Source organism: Ambystoma mexicanum, chromosome 3p (assembly GCF_040938575.1).
Source record: "Ambystoma mexicanum isolate Mex_15411 chromosome 3p, UKY_AmexF1_1, whole genome shotgun sequence".
Lineage (NCBI taxonomy): Eukaryota > Metazoa > Chordata > Amphibia > Caudata > Ambystomatidae > Ambystoma > Ambystoma mexicanum.
In genome coordinates this window covers 1244562485-1244581660 of record NC_090925.1, presented here as the reverse complement: position 1 = coordinate 1244581660, position 19176 = coordinate 1244562485, and the positions used below count along the sequence as shown (strand labels likewise).

At 46.6% G+C, this 19176-nt stretch overlaps 1 protein-coding gene across 3 annotated transcripts in view; it reads left to right on the top strand.

The window, feature by feature from the left end:
• The window catches only part of GRIN2B (glutamate ionotropic receptor NMDA type subunit 2B), a 1810086-nt gene that overhangs the window by 570455 nt on the left and 1220455 nt on the right, over positions 1–19176 (top strand). The gene's annotated exons all lie outside the window — the stretch shown is intronic.

Sequence of the window (19176 nt, the reverse complement as noted above, 5' to 3'; positions counted from 1 at the left end):
TTCTTGAATACACTAATATGTCATCCAGGTAGATAATGGCAATGACGAAAAAGAACATCAGAGAGTAGGACTTCCATGAATCTTTGGAAGACTGCAGGGGCATTGACTAACTTGAAGGGATCATCTGGTACTTGTAGAGGCCAAAAGGGGTGCAAAATGCCATTTTCCATTGATCACCATCTTTAACCCAGAGCAGATGGTAAGCCCCCCTTAAGTCTAATTTTGTGAACAAGGTAGCCCCCTGGACTGCTTCCAGGATGTCATTTATTATAGGCATGGGGTAACAGTTCTTGATGGTTACTCTATGAAGGCACTGATAATCTATACAGGGTCTTAATTCGCTGGTGTCCTTCTTGGGGACAAAGAGCAACAAGGCTCCGGCAGAAGACCTGAATTCCCATATAAGTCCATTTATGAGGTTATCGTCCAGATATTTGCGCAACGCCTTTTTCTCTGGGCCATAAAGGGAGTACATCCTACCAAAGGGAACTATCGAGTTGGGTAGAAAATCAATAGAGCAATCTTCAGCCCGATGAGGCAGCAGTTCCTGAGGCAGATGATCCTCAAAAAACTTTGGAAAAAGCCTGATACTTAGCAGGAACGAGCGTCACTTCCTGGACTGCCGGAGGGTTGGTAAATGGACCTTCAGCTTGTGCCATCTTGGCCAGGGAAGATGTGAGTCCTTACAACACTTGGAAGAAAGAATAACCAGATTTTCTTTCCAGTCGATGGAAGGGGTATGCCTGCGTAACCAGGGGATTCCGAGTATAAGAGGGAAATGTGCAGCTTTGATGATGCCGAAAGAAATGTTTTCTAGGTGGTCCCTTATATGTATTTGGACATCCTTAGACTTCTTCGTGATGGGACCTGAACTCAAAGGCCGGCCATAAACTCCTTCCACTGGTTGATTGATTGACCTTTCCTCCAGAGTTATCCAATGTTGTTCAGCCCATTGGATGTCCATGAAGACACCAGAAGCTCCACAGTCAATCAAGGCTAAGGTGTCGATGTAGAAGCCCTAGTTGTCTGAAATGCATACGTTCAAAACCATAAACTGGTTTTTGGTCTCTTCGGAAGACCTGGAGGTAGTGATAGAGGGATTCTTGTCGCAACCCCAATCTAGCATCCCTTCTAAGATCGGGGTCTGTAGTTTGCTAGCTTCCTGGGTAGAACTTCGGGACAGTCTCGGAGCAGGTGGCCATGTGAACCGCAATACATTTACAGACCCAGATTTCTCCTCCTTTGTCTCTCGGTTGCAATTAGTGGTCCCTGAGCTGCCCTCGAATTGCATAGGTTCTTCCAGTGATGGGGGTTTCTTAGGAACTTGAGTTGTTACTTGCCTAGGAACCAGAAAGCCTTCTTTATGCCTTCTCCGTTCATCGCGCCGTTCATGTTGACGAAACTCAATCTGCAATCAAGTCGGCCAAAGAATCCGGCCGAGCGGTGCAAGCAAACTCGTCATTGATTTCCTCCGAGAGGCCTCTTAAAAAAATTGTGAACTTGGCCTTCTCGGGCCACCCAGCTCCTGCTGCCAGCTTGGAAACATAAGGAAGAATGTCCTGGTTGCCTTGTTTGATGTCAATCAAGGATTTGTATGCATTGTATGTTAGTTCTTGTCTTTAGCATGTAGTCTTCAGGCTGTGAACAAAGGCATAGGAGGCAACTAATGGACTGGCGGCTATCACAGGGGTTGTAGCCCAAGCCAAGGCACCACCGTTCAGGTTAGAGACCATAAATTCAATCTTGGCCTTGTCTGTGGCAAAGGTTGCTTTGCGAAAAAGAAAAGGCATAGTGCATGTATCCAAATATTCCTTTAAATTCTTTGGTGTGCCATCGAATTTCCCACAGGCGAGTCCCCCCACTGGGGAGTCGGTCATGATGGCATCTCTTGCCGTAACCATCTGACATAATGTAGAATTTTTTGTTTTGAGATTCTGTACTTCAGTTGATAAGGTCTGCACAACATTCTTCAGCTCCTGTAGTTTTTCCATCCTCAGTGGTACTGGGCATTGCAATCTCTCAAACGCTCCTTCTGCTTCCTTGCTTGAGGTTTCTCAGACTGCTTTGTCCCGCTGTGTTTTGCTGGGAGACTTCACTTTCTTCTTTTTCCGTTCACATCATTTTTGAACGAAAAGATAGGGTCGTTGCTTCCCAGCCGACAGGGTGGATTCTTTTTATGTTCCAGAGAAAGACAACACAGCAGAACTGGCAGAGTACCGCCAATTCGGGGAAAAAGCCCATGGGCTGAAAAAACCTTTTAGATGCATAGAGAAAATCGGCAAACAAAGACACTTGGGATTCCAGCTAGGTATCCGCAACATAGCATGAAAACAAAGAATATGGATTGGCTGTCAGCGGCGAGAGAGGTCCAAAGAGAAAGCTAGGAAAAAGGAAGGAGGGCGGAGGGAGCAAGGGAGAGGAGAAAACAGGGTTGGCAAGCGAGCTGAAAGAGCACTAACTTCTTACCCAAATAAATGGAGAATCACAGTGTTTGTGTTGTGTTGATAAACCCGTGAAGGATGCCATTTTGTAAAAAGACTAGACCGGCACCCAGAGAACGGAAAAGAAACGCGACGGCCAACGTCGTCCTCTCTTCCATCTGTGCCATACCGACCAGTGAGTGGTCGTAACAACGGCTGAGCGAGGGTAGGGTCGCACCCTTCCTGAAGGACAAATCCATGGGAACCAGGTTAGAAGTCTCGAGCAGCAAACATGCTCCATTTAGATTTAGGGCACTAGCGCCCCCGTTCTATTTAAAATGCCAGGCGGTTGGAAAATAGAGTAGAAAAATCCAACAGAACTGGGCCATTTAATGTGGTACTCGAGAGCAAGGATGTGCACTGCGGGTGGGCAACTGATAATGGGGGAGCGAGGAGCAGAACATCCTGTGATTTGTGATACGAAGAGCAAGATTTGATGCCAATAATTCTAGTTTAGAGTGTCAAGCACAGCTTCACACAAGCACAAAGTGCCTGGATGTTTCGGGCATAGAATTTCTTTGTTTCCATTCTTGAGAACCTCTTGATAGTGTGTTACCTCCGAGGTGCTCCAGAATGTTCAACAGCGAATGCTAAGGGTCCAGCTCAGACTCCTCCCATGAAGTGTAATGGGAGACAGCTGAACTAAACCCCCAACACCACGGACTCCTCTCCCAGTATTTGCGTGGTGAAAGGGAAGTACAAGCACTGAACTGGGAGGACAGAAAATGGTATAAGAATGCTTCAGGACTGGCACAAGAAGACCAGGGTCCAGGGAGTTAGGCTGAACCATAGGGGCAATTAGAGGCAAGAGAAGGAGGGGATCAAAGGACAGGAGGAGCCCCAAGATCAGGAAGCAAGGACAAGGACACCACAGCAGGACAAGGAAAAAGGGCAGGGGAAAACAGAAGGAAGAGATGCAGGCAAAAGGCAGGGAGGCAGCCTGACAGGCAGGAAAACAACCAACTTTACTAACTAGGGGAGAACTGGGGAGAGCTGAGATGCACGGCTTGCCAAGCAGCGTTCTCCTTTATACTGACAGCCAAGCACATACGAGGCTGTGGCAGCGTGCTCCAAACCATGAAAATGGACGACAGAGTGGCTGCGCAGGACATGTGATGGCTCTGCCGAGCACATGCGCGAGTGCAGTAGCGTGACTATGTCCTTAGCAACAGACGTCAGAGCGGCCATGGTGAAGGCGAGATGGTCCCGCCACCTCAGATGGAGTCTTGCAGGTCAGGCATCGGGGGAGTGGAGAGCGGAGGAGCCCACATTGAGGATACTACCGCCGAAGTCCTGTCAAGATAGGTGTGCGTGCACTGCCCGCACACGTAACACAGAGCTGGGAAGGCTTGTCAGGGGCGCCTGCATGGCTGGTATCAAGAGAAGCACACTATTATTGTCCTGGGAGGATAGACTAATAAATACAAATACAAATACAAACGTGCTCGCCTTGGAAGCAAGACGACACAAAGCAACACAGGTTCGATCCATGTGTCCGCGCTTAGAAACCTCTAGGTATTTAAGCGCGATATAAATATGCAACTAAGACAATAACAACAAAAAATCTGTAACAGCGCCTCGATGCCCCTGGTCTGTGTGAGCGCTTTAAAAGTGCAGATAAATAAATATTATCTCAAAGGGCCAATTTGACCTCAAAGTTGTCAACAGGCACACACCATGTGACTAGGCCGATGGGCCAGTAAAATCCCAGGTAACTCACCAATGCAGTAGCTGGGAACCAAGGTGATGCAATAGGGGAACCATGTGTTAGAGGGCAGGGGTAGATTAGGATGTGGCCAATCCGTCAAGGGATTATAGGGGACTGGTAGTATGTATATGGGTAGTAGCCAAAGAGGGTGGGGGAATAACACTGTATATTGTTTACGTCATGAGTGACTATTTCTTTCCCTAAAAACCTTGTACTTGCTTTGAACAGAGAGCTCTGTGTCAGTTTGGGTCTACGGGACCGTCTGATACCTTTTTCCTTTTACCTTTTTTCCTTACAAAGCGGTTCACCAAGACTTTTTCCCTAGAGGATTTTTTATTGTCTGTTTATCTGGAGGTCTTCCCTTACAAATTGCTCCTACCTAACAAGGTAGTACAGTGGGAAAGGCACCCAACTCCCACTCCCGATGACCTGCTCGCAGATATTCAAGATCCAATTTAGACCTGAGAGCATGTTACTGCCAAATCCCACTGCATGAGGATTTACAGTACATCACCACAGTATCCTCCCACATCGGACTGCACTCATACAAACGACGACATTTCTGCATTTTGTCAGCGGCAGATTTTTTCAAAATACCATATGAGGGTTCATTATAGGAATCTCGGGTATCATCAGCTTCAGTCATTATATCCATGCTGAACACCACCTCCAGCTAAAAACAGTCCTACAAACAATTTGCAAGCACAGCTCCACACTCAATAAGGAAAAGTGTGAATTTCTCAAGGACAGGCTAGAATGTATTTGGTTTGTGTTTCACAAAGCAGGAGAGTCGGCAGATCCCCAAAACATAAGAGATAACAAGTCTGCATCAGCCCCTCAGAATAAGTTAGAAATGAGAAGCTATTTTGGCATGATCAACTACTTTGGTAGATTTATCCCCCATTTTGGACATCATCGGAACCTCTGTGACACCTCATCAGAGCAGCAGAAGTCTTTCAGTTGGGTAAAGCACACCAAGAAACATTTGAACACACACAATGCCCTAGCTGAGGATTTGACAATGTCATATTTTGACCCTCGGAGACCCACAGAGTTGATTGTTGATGCTTGTCAAATTGGCCTTACCGCTGTTCTGACACAGCGAAAGAGGAGATCCTATCTAATGTCTTTGCGAGTCAGCCCTAACTTCACTGCAGCCAAGATATTCACAAATCGAAAAAGAGGCTATTGTAGTAATGTGGGGCTGTCGCCACCTTCATCTTTACCTTTACGGGAGACCATTCAAAGTCTTCACAGATCACAACTTGCTAATCCCCATATTCAATCACTCTTCATTATACCCGCCTCATAGAATTACAAAATGGATGCACCAACTGCAAGCATTTTATTTCTCTGTTGAATAACACCCAGGGGTGAGAAATTCAGCCAACCTTTTTCTCATGCCCCCCCCCCTGCGCTCAGTGAATCAAGGGCAGCAGATCGACACGAGCTACAAGTGGTCATGGTGGCTGAGGACAATATTCCACAAGCCCTGTCCCTGGAAAATAATCCAAGAAGCAACAATGCATGATGAATGCTTCTATGCTATTAAAGTGGCACTATCCACAGGTCGATGGAATGGCTTCATGAATGCCCACCAGCATAAAACAGAGTCAGTACATTGATTCCTGCTAATTCTTTGCTGTCGGAAAGTGGAACTTTGAGTCTCCAAGAGGATCATGCATCGTCCTCCCCACCTTGCTCACCTAGCATGTGGTCCACCTTGCACAAGCAGGACACTAGGGCATCTGCAAAACCGAATCCTGCCTCAGGGAGAAGATATGGTTCCCTGGGCTAGAACTAGCAGGCGAGACACTGATATCCATCTGTATCCTGTGTCAAGCCACAGGCCCTCATCCAGTCCATGCCCCGTGGTTGAACCCCGAAATAACATCAGTGCTGACTTCGGGCTGCATAGCCTGGTCATGACAGATGAGTACTCCGACTACCCTGATGTGGACATTTCTGATTTAACAGCTGCAACTGCTTTCATTCCCCCTGCCCCTGAAATTACACAAAATATTCTTCATCCATGACCTAACATGGGCAATGAAAACTGACAATGGCCTTCTGTTTAAAGAAGCAGAGTTCTGAACATTCCTCCAAGTGGTAAGAATCAGGCACCAAAAGATAACGCTTTGCTGGCCTCAAGCAAACGGAGACACAGGCGCGCACCAAGCAAAGTACCAGGAAGTACCTCTTGGCCTCGGCACGCTGATCTCCTGATCCTGGACTCTGCGCTATTACTGTGCGAGCTTCGTTTGCATCTTCTACTTGGATGGACTTTTGCCTGGACTAACGTTAATAGACCGTAATACTGAGCACTATAAAGCTCAAACCTTAAGGGATATATATTTATAGTTGCTTATTTTGTCATTTCACCATGTTAGTAGTGAAGCCATGCCCATTCACCAACTCCGCCTATTTAATTGGCTGCTCGCGCGCACCGAGCAAAGTACCAGGAAGCACCTGTTGGCCTCTTTGCCTCGTCGGCGCGGAGGGAAAGGAGGCGCTCCCTGGGAACTTCTGCTCGATTGTGTGCCTTAGCGTTTTGGTGCTCGCCTGTAAACAGCGGTTAGCAGCGTGGACTCGTGCTCTGCCAACCTTCGTCATCATGAGGGTTCTCACATTGAAATCAGGTATGCCAGCCACTCTCGCTGCCCGCTCTGACAGTGAGACACCGACACAGCCCCCTTTGAACTCCACGCCGGTGCGGAGCAAAGGAGCCGGGGGGGGGGGCTCACTTAGCATGGACATACGAATGTTATGCAGCGGGTCCCTCTCGGCTCACAGAGCAAAAACCAGGCTGGATAGAGACCTGCTCCCGCTTAAACAAGGGATGCAGGTCAGTGCTCCCAATCATACCCCTGTACAAGACTTGGCAAGCAACTCAGTTGCCCCTAAAAAAAACGAATCAGAGCAGTCTGTGAAGGTGGCGAATCTTGATGAAACCATCTCGGATACGGCCATGCAGGAACACATTCCCGCTCCAATCGTCTCACGGAATCCATCTATTTAGTGAAGGACGATGCTGTAATCGACCTGGATCTTAATGATTCGTATTCTCTAATAAAATGCTATCTGAAAATCTATCCCAATCCCTGATGATGTTCACTGAGGCGTCACACTCAACAATCGAAATTGTCTGTTCTATATCAGGCATAGAACGTAGTAGAATACAAACCACCACACATGGTAAAAACACATCAGTATGTGTATGCCACACAGAAACGACAATAGACGTCACCATGCAAGCCATGAACTTGGCCATCCAGACACTGGGGAGTATATATCAAACAGTTGATAAACGACTTACAAATCGAGAGACGATAATGAAGCAAGTGTTAATAGCTTGTGAGTTGACAAGGCTTGAAGTGCAGCAGCTTAGAACATCTAGCCCGTCTGCCTTACCGCTCAGAGCTGCCTTGTGTTCTGTGTAATGCCAAATTGCCAAAGAAACAAAACAAAGGTCAGTTGTTACAATCCCGATGAGAAATGACGAGCACAATGGGCTTACGTCTGTCCTACCCTGCATTGACTCGATAATCTATGACTCATCATCAAATTGTGATCCCTTTTTGCAGGAGTTGAGTGCAGAAATGCACATTGAACCAGTTGCAGACTCTCAAAAGAATTATTATCCCATTTTCACTCCCGCCACTGCTCACCCCAGTAAAAGCAAAATTTTACCAAGTGCAGTTGGCGTCCAACAACACATGAATAAGGAAAATTTAAAAAAAAAAAAAGTGCTAAGATTCCTGACTGTAAACTATCAAAAAATAAAGTTGGCACAAAGCACACGGGAAGCTCATCAACAAAACGATTTCTCAAAACGATAACCTTACCAAAAAAAAAAAAATAATGTGATGGTTTCTCAGGCAATCAAGGAAAAATATTTAATGCAATGCACTCTAAGAAGAGAATGGGCTCATTGAATTTTCAGGCTGCACATGCGTTAAATTATCCCCCATTAGACGAATTACTCAAAATGGTGACACAACTGAACACAACTTCAACTAGCTCAGTTGGGGATGGCGTAGACTCTAGCAATCATGCTCAAAGCAAGGCACAGACAAGTAATCTAAAGAAAGTGCCGGAGAATAGTCAACACAAAGATGCAATCAGACTGGCAGTTGATGCTTACATTTCTGGCCGCTCTCAATTGCCTATTGAGGCACCAAAGATAACATGCAATCACGCGCAACCAGCACTTGTGTCTGGTCCTGTGTGCAATGATAATATGATTACACAGAAATCACATTTGGAGAGAGGTGATGCTAAAAAAGCTTCTAAGTCAAATGAAGTTCAGAACACACACGAGATAGGGCCTGAAACACCTGGTCAGAATGAATGCCCCCATGACAAAATTATAGGCGCGCGAGCTGAGGATACTAAGCCTATGAATGATCTTTCTGGGGCAGTCATTCGCTTGATTGAGAGTGCCTTGGGAAATCTCCAATTTGGCAATTCCCCTAACCCAAGATTGGCAGACACAGAAAAACTTAAGACTGAAACATTGACAAAAGTGATACCCGCGAAAGCTAAGAAAATTCCTGCAGCATAAGCCTTAATACTAGCGTGCAATCCAGCGCCCTGCACTCAATACGATCTAAATCGCGGGGCAGTGATGGCAATTTTTTCAGAAATTCAACAGTTGGAAGACATTGTGTCTACCGACTTGGCGCTAGTTGAATTCATCAACTCAAACAATCTAAATGCAGTGAAAATATGGGTGCACTCCAGAGTTGTGCAGAATCTGATATGGAAAGCAAAGGATGCGTTGTTCAAATTAGGTTTGATTTGAGCATTGATCATCCCAATACGCAAGTGGCTGTAACTGCTTGTAATAATAGCCATTCAAACACCGCAATGGCTGCTAAAGGAGCACATGCAACAGCTACAAACAAGCAGGACGGCTGTCACTGCAACACACAGCAGAGATAACTAGACTTATCATTAAGCCCCCGTATTCTTTCCCTTGTTAGTTGGAACTCGAGAGGACATAAGCATTTATTAAACAATAATCAACATCATTTAAATAACTATGATGTGGTCCTCTTGCAAGAGACGTGGCTAACTACCCCCCAATTTGGGAAAGATATGAAGTGCACTTGAATTCCGCTATCAAGTCATCAGTGGGAAGATCTATGTCAGGGCTCATAATAGCTGTGAAAAAGCATCGTGGCCTAACCTAAACATTGTGGGCGATCCCTAATAAATTTATGATGTTGGTTAAGGTTGAGGCACAAACTGCTGGTTACGCTATCTTGAATGTGTATTGGAATTCTGCTGCCTTGAGCGATGAATTTCTTTTAAATACTTGAATCTCCTATTAGATCTGGTAGTGGAAGAACGACACATCAAATTCCGTATACTCGCTGGTGACTTGAATTTGAGGTGCATGGATGACACTAGTAGACCTAACGATCAGAGGTTAATGCGTTGGAAAAGTCTGGTATATCATAGAGGTTTACATCTACCTAATGGTGCCTTTTCATCTGACATCCTTCCCCTGCCAACTTGGCATAAAGGTAAATTGGCGACTACCATTGATTACATATATGTGAACAAGGCACTGTGGCCGGAGGTGCAAAAATGTCATGTCATTTTTTCAGATGCCAGCGATCACAACATGCTGTCAATGGAATGGGATGCTCAGCTGACCCTTAATTCCATCACAAAAGAACCTATAAAAGTGTGTCTGGTGGTAAATGCAGGTGGAAACCGTCTCTGATGGTCGGAGGAAGCTCTAATTCATTTTAATGAGTTACTAGAAAAATCGAATACGCGTGAGGACTGTGCACTAGAAATTGTTGACATTGTTTACAGCAATGCAATACAAGCTTTTCGACAAACAAAAACACTTGAGAATAAAAGGAAAAATCATTTACATATATTTGATAGCACAATTCGATCAAAAAAAACGATGTATCGCGCCGAATTAAGAAAACTTGCTTTTCTTCCTCCAGCCATCAGATCGGTCGAATCCAAAAAACTGCGTAACAACTACACGAATTGGATAAAAGGGCACAGAATGCTGCTTTGTCAGCGAGATGGAGCCAATATGTTGAGCACTCTGGCTAGTAAAAATATATCCAAAATGTGGGCAATAATGAATCAAGCAATGGGTCAAAATCAGATTAGTACACAGACATCTGCGGTCAACATGCATCTCTGGGTCGCACATTTTAACCAACTGTACGCAGCCCCTGCCAACAGCCCAAATGTAGATGAATTAAATATGCCAGTCGCCTTTGACAAAAGTGACATACTTTACCTGATAAAAACTGCCAGTAAATCTAAAGCAGTTGGTCCTGACGGTGTATCAAATTTCATTATGCAACAGCATCCTGAGCTTTGGTCTTCCCTCTTATTTCACATTTTTACTGCTGTCAATAACAGTCAAAAATTGCCCCAAACATGGACTCAGGCGATAACTGTCCCAATTTACAAGAAAGGTGATCGGCAAATGCCGGACAGTTATCGCCCAATTTCATTACTGGATGTTCCTGGAAAAATCTATTGCAGAATGATACTCAAAGAACTGAATGCTTGGGTAAAAAAAAATCACTATTGGACTGTTTTCAGTCCGGGTTTGCAAAGGGGCTAGGTACGATCCCCAACATATTCGCAATCACCATGATTCAAGCCTATCAACTGACTCTGAGACACCCCTTATATCTGGGATTTGTAGATTTCAGAGCTGCATTTGACTCTGTCGATCGCTCGGCATTTCTAATGAAATTAAAAAAGCATAACTGTCCCGAATCTCTATTAGCATTAACAACATTGTTTCACTCTAACACATCAATGTGTGTACGCGTCTCTATAGACGGAACACTGTCACCGGCGATAGCAACGCATAGGGGTTTGAAACAAGGCTGTGCTCTAGCCTCTTTTCTATTCATATATTCTGGACATGGGTGACTTTCTGAGAGGTTGTGTTGGCTATCCCCCAAAAATTGCAATACAGCAAATCCCATACTTGTTATATGCAGACGACCTGGTCCTTTTGTATCAGACACCAATGGGATTGCAGAACATGCTAAATCAGCTCAATGTATATGCTCAAGCCAACCACCCAAGCATAAACACTGACAAAACTCAGATAATGATTTGCAATCCTAGTCAGAAGGCTAAGATACATAGTCACAAATGGCACTTACAGCAGCACCAATTGGTCAATATACATCAGTACAGATATCTTGGTGTGCTGATTCAACATAGAAAATCTCAAGCGCAGTACACATGTGATGTGAAAACAAAATTGTTATCATTGGTGTCACAAACTAAAATACTTTGTAAGAAATTTGGAAAATTCTCTATGAAACATACCATCTTGTTTTATAAAACGAAAGTTACACCAATTTTATTGTATGGGGTGGAAGCCACAATGCCGAAAAAGCGCAAGTTTTGGGACAACATTGAATCCATTTATTGGAAAAGAGTGCTGCAGTTACCAAATGGCACACCTCTAGCATTGATTCGGTATGAGTTGGGACTTTCCTCACTCTACTTGCATGTAATTTGGAAGCAATGTGCCTTTTTTCGGAAAGCGTTAGAGGGCTTGGTCAAACCTTCCATCTTGTAAATCGTAGCATTCAGTCTATCCTTGTCCAAAAATAATTTTCCACGAAAATGGCGTGAGCACGTTATTGATGCTTTGAGTAATGCAGCTGTAACCGTACCGCTTCTCCTAGAGAATCCCGGTCGGGCGAAAATTACGATTTTTCAGTATGATTGGGCAAAGAACATCACAAAGTGTATGTTACTCAAAGACTTTGATATCCTTTTGTTTGGTCACAAAAGGTACAGAACAACTGCTGACTATCTTGTAAAACATCCCTGTTCGACACTTCGTAGTAAATACATGAGATTCAGGTTATATTTGTGGCCTACCCGTGATATCTTGCATAGGAGAGGAAGGATAATCACTGAGCAAAATTATTGTCGCTATTGTTTGAATATGAAACAAGCAGAAACTATGCAACCTCTATTGGTAGACTGTGAAGCTGTTAGTAGCGTAAGAAGTAGGTGTTTTAAGGACAAACTTGTGTTTCAGAATCATGTAACCCAATATCAAAAATGGCAAAAGCTCTTTTCTAACCCAAGAGTCGCAATACAGATTGCAATTGTACAATTTATGGACATTGTCTTACCACCCTTAGTTTGTGATGAATAATGCCATGGTCATCTAAGTCTGCTCATGCATAGTAAATGTACAGAATGAAATCACACTCTTAATGCGACAACCATATTGGCATATTGATATTCGGGATAAAACCTGGCATTAGATGATGAAGTTAAAAATCATAGATGCCATTGACATTGTTATCATGGGCGCCAGTGGATTAATAATGAAATACTAAGTCTTGCTCAATCAGAAAAGTTTTTTTCTTTTTACTTTTTACTCTTCTCCTCTTCTTCTTCTTCTTCTTCGTTCTCTTTTTTTAAGTCATTTTTGTATGAAATTTGATGAGCATTTTAGACATTTATGCTGTCATTTGTATTGTATATTTTGTATTGTTTATTTGAAAAGTTGATGTATCAACTAAGCAAATTAATAATAAAAAAAGACAGTGCGATTCATAAAACCGCTAATCAAGACTATCAGAATTGCTTCAGAGAGATAAGAAGATACTGAGAAAGCAATATTCCGATTCCTCAGAGACTACCGCTCAACTCCCCACACAGCTACTGGAGTTGCCCCAGCCACTATTTTGCTAGAACGAGCCCTAAGAACAACAATCCCCACACTCCTTGAATGGAAACAACTGACCTTTGACAAGCAACAGTATGCCATGAAGTAGAGGAAACAGAACGAGGATGGAGGTAGGATGCAAGGACCCAAAGCACTGACATTCGTCATAGGGGAAACCGTTCTGGTGTTGAATTCAAGACCACAGAACAAATCCTCTCTGCACCCGTTATCCATGGTTGTCCATGATAACTGCTTAATGAGGATCGTCTAACATCACCTGAAATTCATTGCACTTCAAACCCTTCAGTGACCTCTCCATCCAAAGTGATTGAGCCAAGCCCCAGTGGACTCCTCTTCCACTTGAGAACCCCATGCTGAAAGATATGGGGATGCCCGACAAAGGGGGACCACAACAGAAAAGAGTGAACAGAGAATATCCCCCCAACATCTCCTGAAATCAGAAGTCATCCATCAAGAAGGTTCACTAGACCTCCTGAGAGACTGATGACTTTGGGGCTCATTATAACTTCCCAGGTCTGAGAAAAATGCTGGTAATTCTGGCACTAGCATTTTTTTCAGACCAGGGAATCACCAGTTTGCCGGTAAGCGCAGTACTAGTGCTGGTAATTCCGGCAATCCCCTCCCATGAAGCCCTATGGGACTCCATGGAATGGGAACTTACCAGCGTCTCTGCCGCCCGATATGCCTGTAATACCGGGATATCGAGCGGTGGAGACAGTAGGGGCAGTTTCCTGGTATCCTACTGGAATTACCGACAGGATACTGTCAAACTTGTAATTTGCCGCTTTGTGTGGGACTAAGAAATACCAAGGGTCGAAGGTCCCAGATGTAGGAGAGGGATGTGATGGCATTAAGCGTAACCTTGACAACATGGTCGCGTGTTCTACATGCGGTCTGTGGGCATACCCACCGGCATGCACCAATTCACGTGCTGATGCCTAGAAACATCACCACATCAATTAAAGGCACATGGCTTTTGGCGCACGTGCTAGGAGCTAGTCGCATGTGCTAGGAACTCTGCATGGATCAGAAGCTCTGCTTTGTGAGTCTTATTAGCGCCAACGCTGCTGGTGTTGGCAAGGGCCGAATGATGATGATGCTTGGCTAATTCTGCTTTGACTTATACCCCTGTTCCTCGTGCCAGCACCCTGAGGGCTCCTAGCCTTCTGGTGCTTCCAGTGTCCCGGAAGACCCTCACATCAATGTAGTACATAACAACGAATGTCCCAAAGTGACTGCAATGTGGTGTACTCCCCTGGATGTGGGACCTGGGCAGGAAGCAGAGGAGAAATGCGCTGCCTGTACATCAGTGTGATTATGATGCTGGAAATGCATTGGAGGGACAGGGCCTCCCTGTCCTTGTCCTGTAGTCCTTTTTCATGTGTGTTCTCGTATTGTTTTCTGCCCAGGAGTCCATGTAGGAATCCTGGCAGTGCAGCTCTTCCTATTTTTGGTTTGGTGTACAGACCCATGGGATACCCTTAGGGCACCCATGGGTGGTGGTACAACCCTGCGCCCCTAGTGTATGTTTTTGGGTAACTGTGTGTGGCCCAAAGAGCAGGGTATGGGCTGGTGGCAGCTCCATGATAAATTTGACAGGTGCTCTGAGTATCCTTGATTTTGGGATACCCAGGCCCTGCCATTGGAATCAGTTGATTCCTGATAGGAAAGAAGATGGCCCCTGTGGCTTCTTGCTTTCTATTGCCTGTTACCTTGTTTTCCCAAAGACCTGGGAAGACCTGACCCTGTCCCTTCCCCATGACTGGCTGTTGGGTGGAAGTTCCATATATGGTGTTGTTGTGAAGTCCAGGCCAGACTGGCTGGAGCCTTCCCAGTGACTGTATGTTGTGGGTACTGTACTCCCTGTGAGTGGGACCTGGGTGAATGGAGTGTGTGACCAATATGCACATCTTGTTGTGGATATCTGGTTTCTAGTATGAAACACAATGACTGAGACAGCCCTGCCCGAAACTGGTATGAATGCAGTGCGTAGTGTTGAATGGCTGGGTACTTGTCCCAATACACATTCCTTGTTGTGAGTGTCTGAGAGGGAGGAGAATGGCCTGAATGCACTGTATGCCCGATTGGCTGACTGACTGCTGAATGCTTTTCTGAGTGATTGGTTGCCTGAGTGTGACCCAACAGAATGAATGGGAGATCAACTAGTATAGGGGGCCTCTCACTGCTAGAAATCATTCAGAAGCTGAAGTTGAAACTGACGCTTTATCTCGACACCCGAGCCTATAGAAGAAGGTTGACTGCTGTCTCCCTTCGGCGAAATCTGAAAGCCGACGAGCCGTCAAGACTGATCCAAGCGAGGACCTGTTTAGGCACCCTCTTCCCGTGCTCCGAGGGACCATCGAGCACCGCTAACCATCGCCGAAGATCCCTGGAAGTCAGACCCTCGACAGGCTGCCGAACGGAGACGGGGACCGCCGAGGAGAACGAAGATAAGCACTGGACATTCCATCCACCGCCGTCGACCGGGGTTCGCAGGTTTGCTATAACCGCTGGAGGCACATCGAAGCCGTGTTGTCCAGATGCAGGGACCACTTGACTCTATGCCATCGACGACCGGAGCCGCAACGCTCCCTTGATTAAGACACTTGATTCCCGTACGCGCTCATCCGCACCGCCAACCGCCTTATCCTGCCGGAGAAGGCCAGGCCGTTGACGCACTGAGGAGCATCCGCCGGTGGGTTTCCCGCCACCCAAAGACCATAGAGACGCCAGACAACTCAACACCCTTGCTGGGCTACAGTTCTTCACAATCTCTTTGCGGTCCCGAACTATTGACATCGAGGTGCCCTGCGCGCCTCTTCCTTGCAGGAAGTTTTCGCTCCGTCGTCGACGAGCACCACTGGGACCAAAGCTGCCGCCTCAACGCCGAGTTCACTTTCTTCGAAAGATCTCGAGGATCCGTGGCTCCTGCTTTGAAGGGAGCCAGTCAAGAAGGATCTGTCGATGACTCGTCATCGAACTCTGCTATTCCAGGTACATTGGGGTGGTAGAAACATTGTAGAAGGAAATAAGACTTATCGAACAATACATGGACTGGGCTTGTAGTGTATCTTTATTTTACCAAACAGAGGGGGGTCTGGGAAACTCTCTACCACCACGAACACAGCCAATTGACTTGTTCTTGGGTGGATGGCCCCTGGGAAAGTCTCAACCAAGTCTTTAGCTCACTGTTCTTTTCAGAGAGAAGACATTTCCCCGTATATCAGTCTTAGTCCTGCCTAGGGGCAGTCCAGCACTGAAATGCTAGGCAATTCTCCTCTGAAAAAGTGTACCACAGCAACCCTATACACGTGTTTCAGCCTAGTTGGGCATCATCAGTGAGGTGAAGCTGTGCCTCGCTAAGAGCAGTGAGCAAGGGGTCCACATCTGGATTCCCCTGGTAACTTAGGGTGAGACCCAAAGTTACTTGTTATGGAAAACAGAGGGGGGTCTGAGAAACTCTCTACCAGCACAAACACAGCCCATTGACTTGTTCTTGGGTGAATGGCTCCTGGGAGAGTCTCAACCAAGTCTTCAGCTCACTGTTCTTTTCACAGAGAAGAAATGTCCCCACATATCATTCTTTGTCCTGCCCTGGGGCAGTCCAGCACCGAAATGCTAGGCAATTCTCCTCTGAACAAGAGTACCACAGCAACCCCATACACGTGTTTCAGCCTAGTTGGGCATCATCAGTGAGGTGAAGCTGTGCCTCTCTAAGAACAGTGAGCAAGGGGTCCACGTCTGTATTCCCCTGGTAACTTACGGTGAGACCCAAAGTTACTTGGTATGCAAAACAGAGGGGGATCTGGGAAACTCTCTACCAGCAAGAACACAGCCAATTGACTTGTTCTTGGGTGGATGGCCCCTGGCAGAGTCTCAATCAAGTGTTTAGCTCACTGTTCTTTTCACAGAGAAGAAATGTCCCCGCATGTCAGTCTTTGTCCTGCCAAGGGGCAGTCCAGCACTGAAATGCTAGGCAATTCTCCTCTGAAAAAGTGTACCACAGCAACCCTATACACGTGTTTCAGCCTAGTTGGGCATCATCAGTGAGGTGAAGCTGTGCCTCGCTAAGAGCAGTGAGCAAGGGGTCCACATCTGAATTCCCCTGGTAACTTAGGGTGAGTCCCAAAGTTACTTGGTATGGAAAACAGAGGGGGGTCTGAGAAACTCTCTATCAGCACAAACACAGCCCATTGACTAGTTTTTGGGTGGATGGCTCCTGGGAGAGTCTCAACCAAGTCTTCAGCTCACTGTTCTTTTCACAGAGAAGAAATGTCCCCACATATCATTCTTTGTCCTGCCCTGGGGCAGTCCAGCACCGAAATGCTAGGCAATTCTCCTCTGAACAAGAGTACCACAGCAACCCCATACACGTGTTTCGGCCTAGTTGGGCATCATCAGTGAGGTGAAGCTGTGCCTCTCTAAGAGCAGTGAGAGTACTGGCACCGCGGTGAACCAAAGTGGATTAAGGTCAGCAGTTCCCGGCGCCGCAGCACAGGGAGACTCCCCAGTACACGCCAAGCATCACGGAAACAGAGCCACGCCTGAGGCGGCGTTCGCTACTTCGGGGAGTTGCCGTGGTGATGGGGGGGACCCGCTGCTTGCTTGAGCCACCGGACGAGGGGCGGCGCACGCTGCTGTGTGTTGCGTGTAGGCAGAGGTGAGTGAAAAGCACAGCTGCAAGGAAAAACGGAACGCTCTGTGGCAGAGTGCAGATTGCGGAGTAGGGGAGCCGCGCTTGCTGGCTCGCCTGATCAAGAGGCATTGGTGACTTCGCCTGCTGAGACGAACAAAGATCCAACCTAGAACGGGTCCGCTCACTGAGTTGATCCGTGACAGACGTGAGAGACTGGTGACTTGTAAAGCACAGGAAAGTGCAGTGAATGAAAGAAATGAGGCAAAGTAATTAATGGACACATGTCCACAGCGGGCCCACACGTATGAACTGTGAATTGGACTTTGGCCGAGGAGCATGTATGACTGGTGCAGAGGGGAGGAAAACTGTGAAGCAGCCAGTAACTAGGGCAAATAAATGACCCGGAACTAAAATTGACACGTGGGCCAGCGAGACCCAGTCAACAAAGCACCGCCCTAAGCAGAAAAAACTGAAAGCCTACCGGTTGAGATCAGGCGAGTGCTGGGGTTGATGAGGGCAGCAACGACAGATGCGTAGCACGAGGGGCACAACACACCTCCTCTCTTCTCTTTCTCTCAACATGGCAGATTGACAAACAACCCAGTACTCTCGGAACAAACGGGCCGCTCTGGTACATAGAACGGCAATATATGGTAAAGTGCACCCTAACACAGAGGCACAGGACAGGGCTAACGAGCAAACAAATGGAACACAGGGAAACACTGTTCAGTAAAGCGGTGGGAAAAGACTATCATATCATATGATGCAAAGACCCCCTACTCTATGCATCCCCTGCCCTGCTACCACCTGCGGCACAGTTATCCCAATAGCCAAACACAGTGGTTCTTAATGCACCCTATGACACCTAGCAACCCCCTACTCTAGGCATCCCGTGCCCTGCTACCACCTGCGGCACAGTTATCCCGATAGCCAAACACGGTGGTTCTTAATGCACCCTATGCCACCTAGCAACCCCCTACTCTATGCATCCCCTGTCCTGCTACCACCTGCGGCACAGTTATCCCGATAGCCAAACACTGTGGTTCTTAATGCACCCTATGCCACCTAGCAACCCCCTACTCTATGCATCCCCTGTCCTGCTACCACCTGCGGCACAGTTATTCCGATAGCCAAACACTGTGGTTCTTAATGTACCCCATGCCACCTAGCAACCCCCTACTCTATGCATCCCCTGTCCTGCTACCACCTGCGGTACAGTTATCCCAATAGCCAAATACGGTGGTTCTTAATGCACCCAATGCCACCTAGCAACCCCCTACTCTATGCATCCCCTGCCCTGCTACCACCTGCGGCACAGTTATCCCAATAGCCAAACACTGTGGTTCTTAATGCACCCTATGCCACCTAGCAACCCCCTACTCTATGCATCCTTGTCCTGATACCACCTGCGGCACAGTTATCCCAATAGCCAAACACTGTGGTTCTTAATGGACCCAATGCCACCTAGCAACCCCCTACTCTAGGCATCCCCCTGTCCTGCTACCACCTGTGGCACAGTTATCCCAATAGCCAAACACTGTGGTTCTTAATGCACCCAATGCCACCTAGCAACCCCCTACTCTAGGCATCCCCCTGTCCTGCTACCACCTGCGGCACAGTTATCCCAATA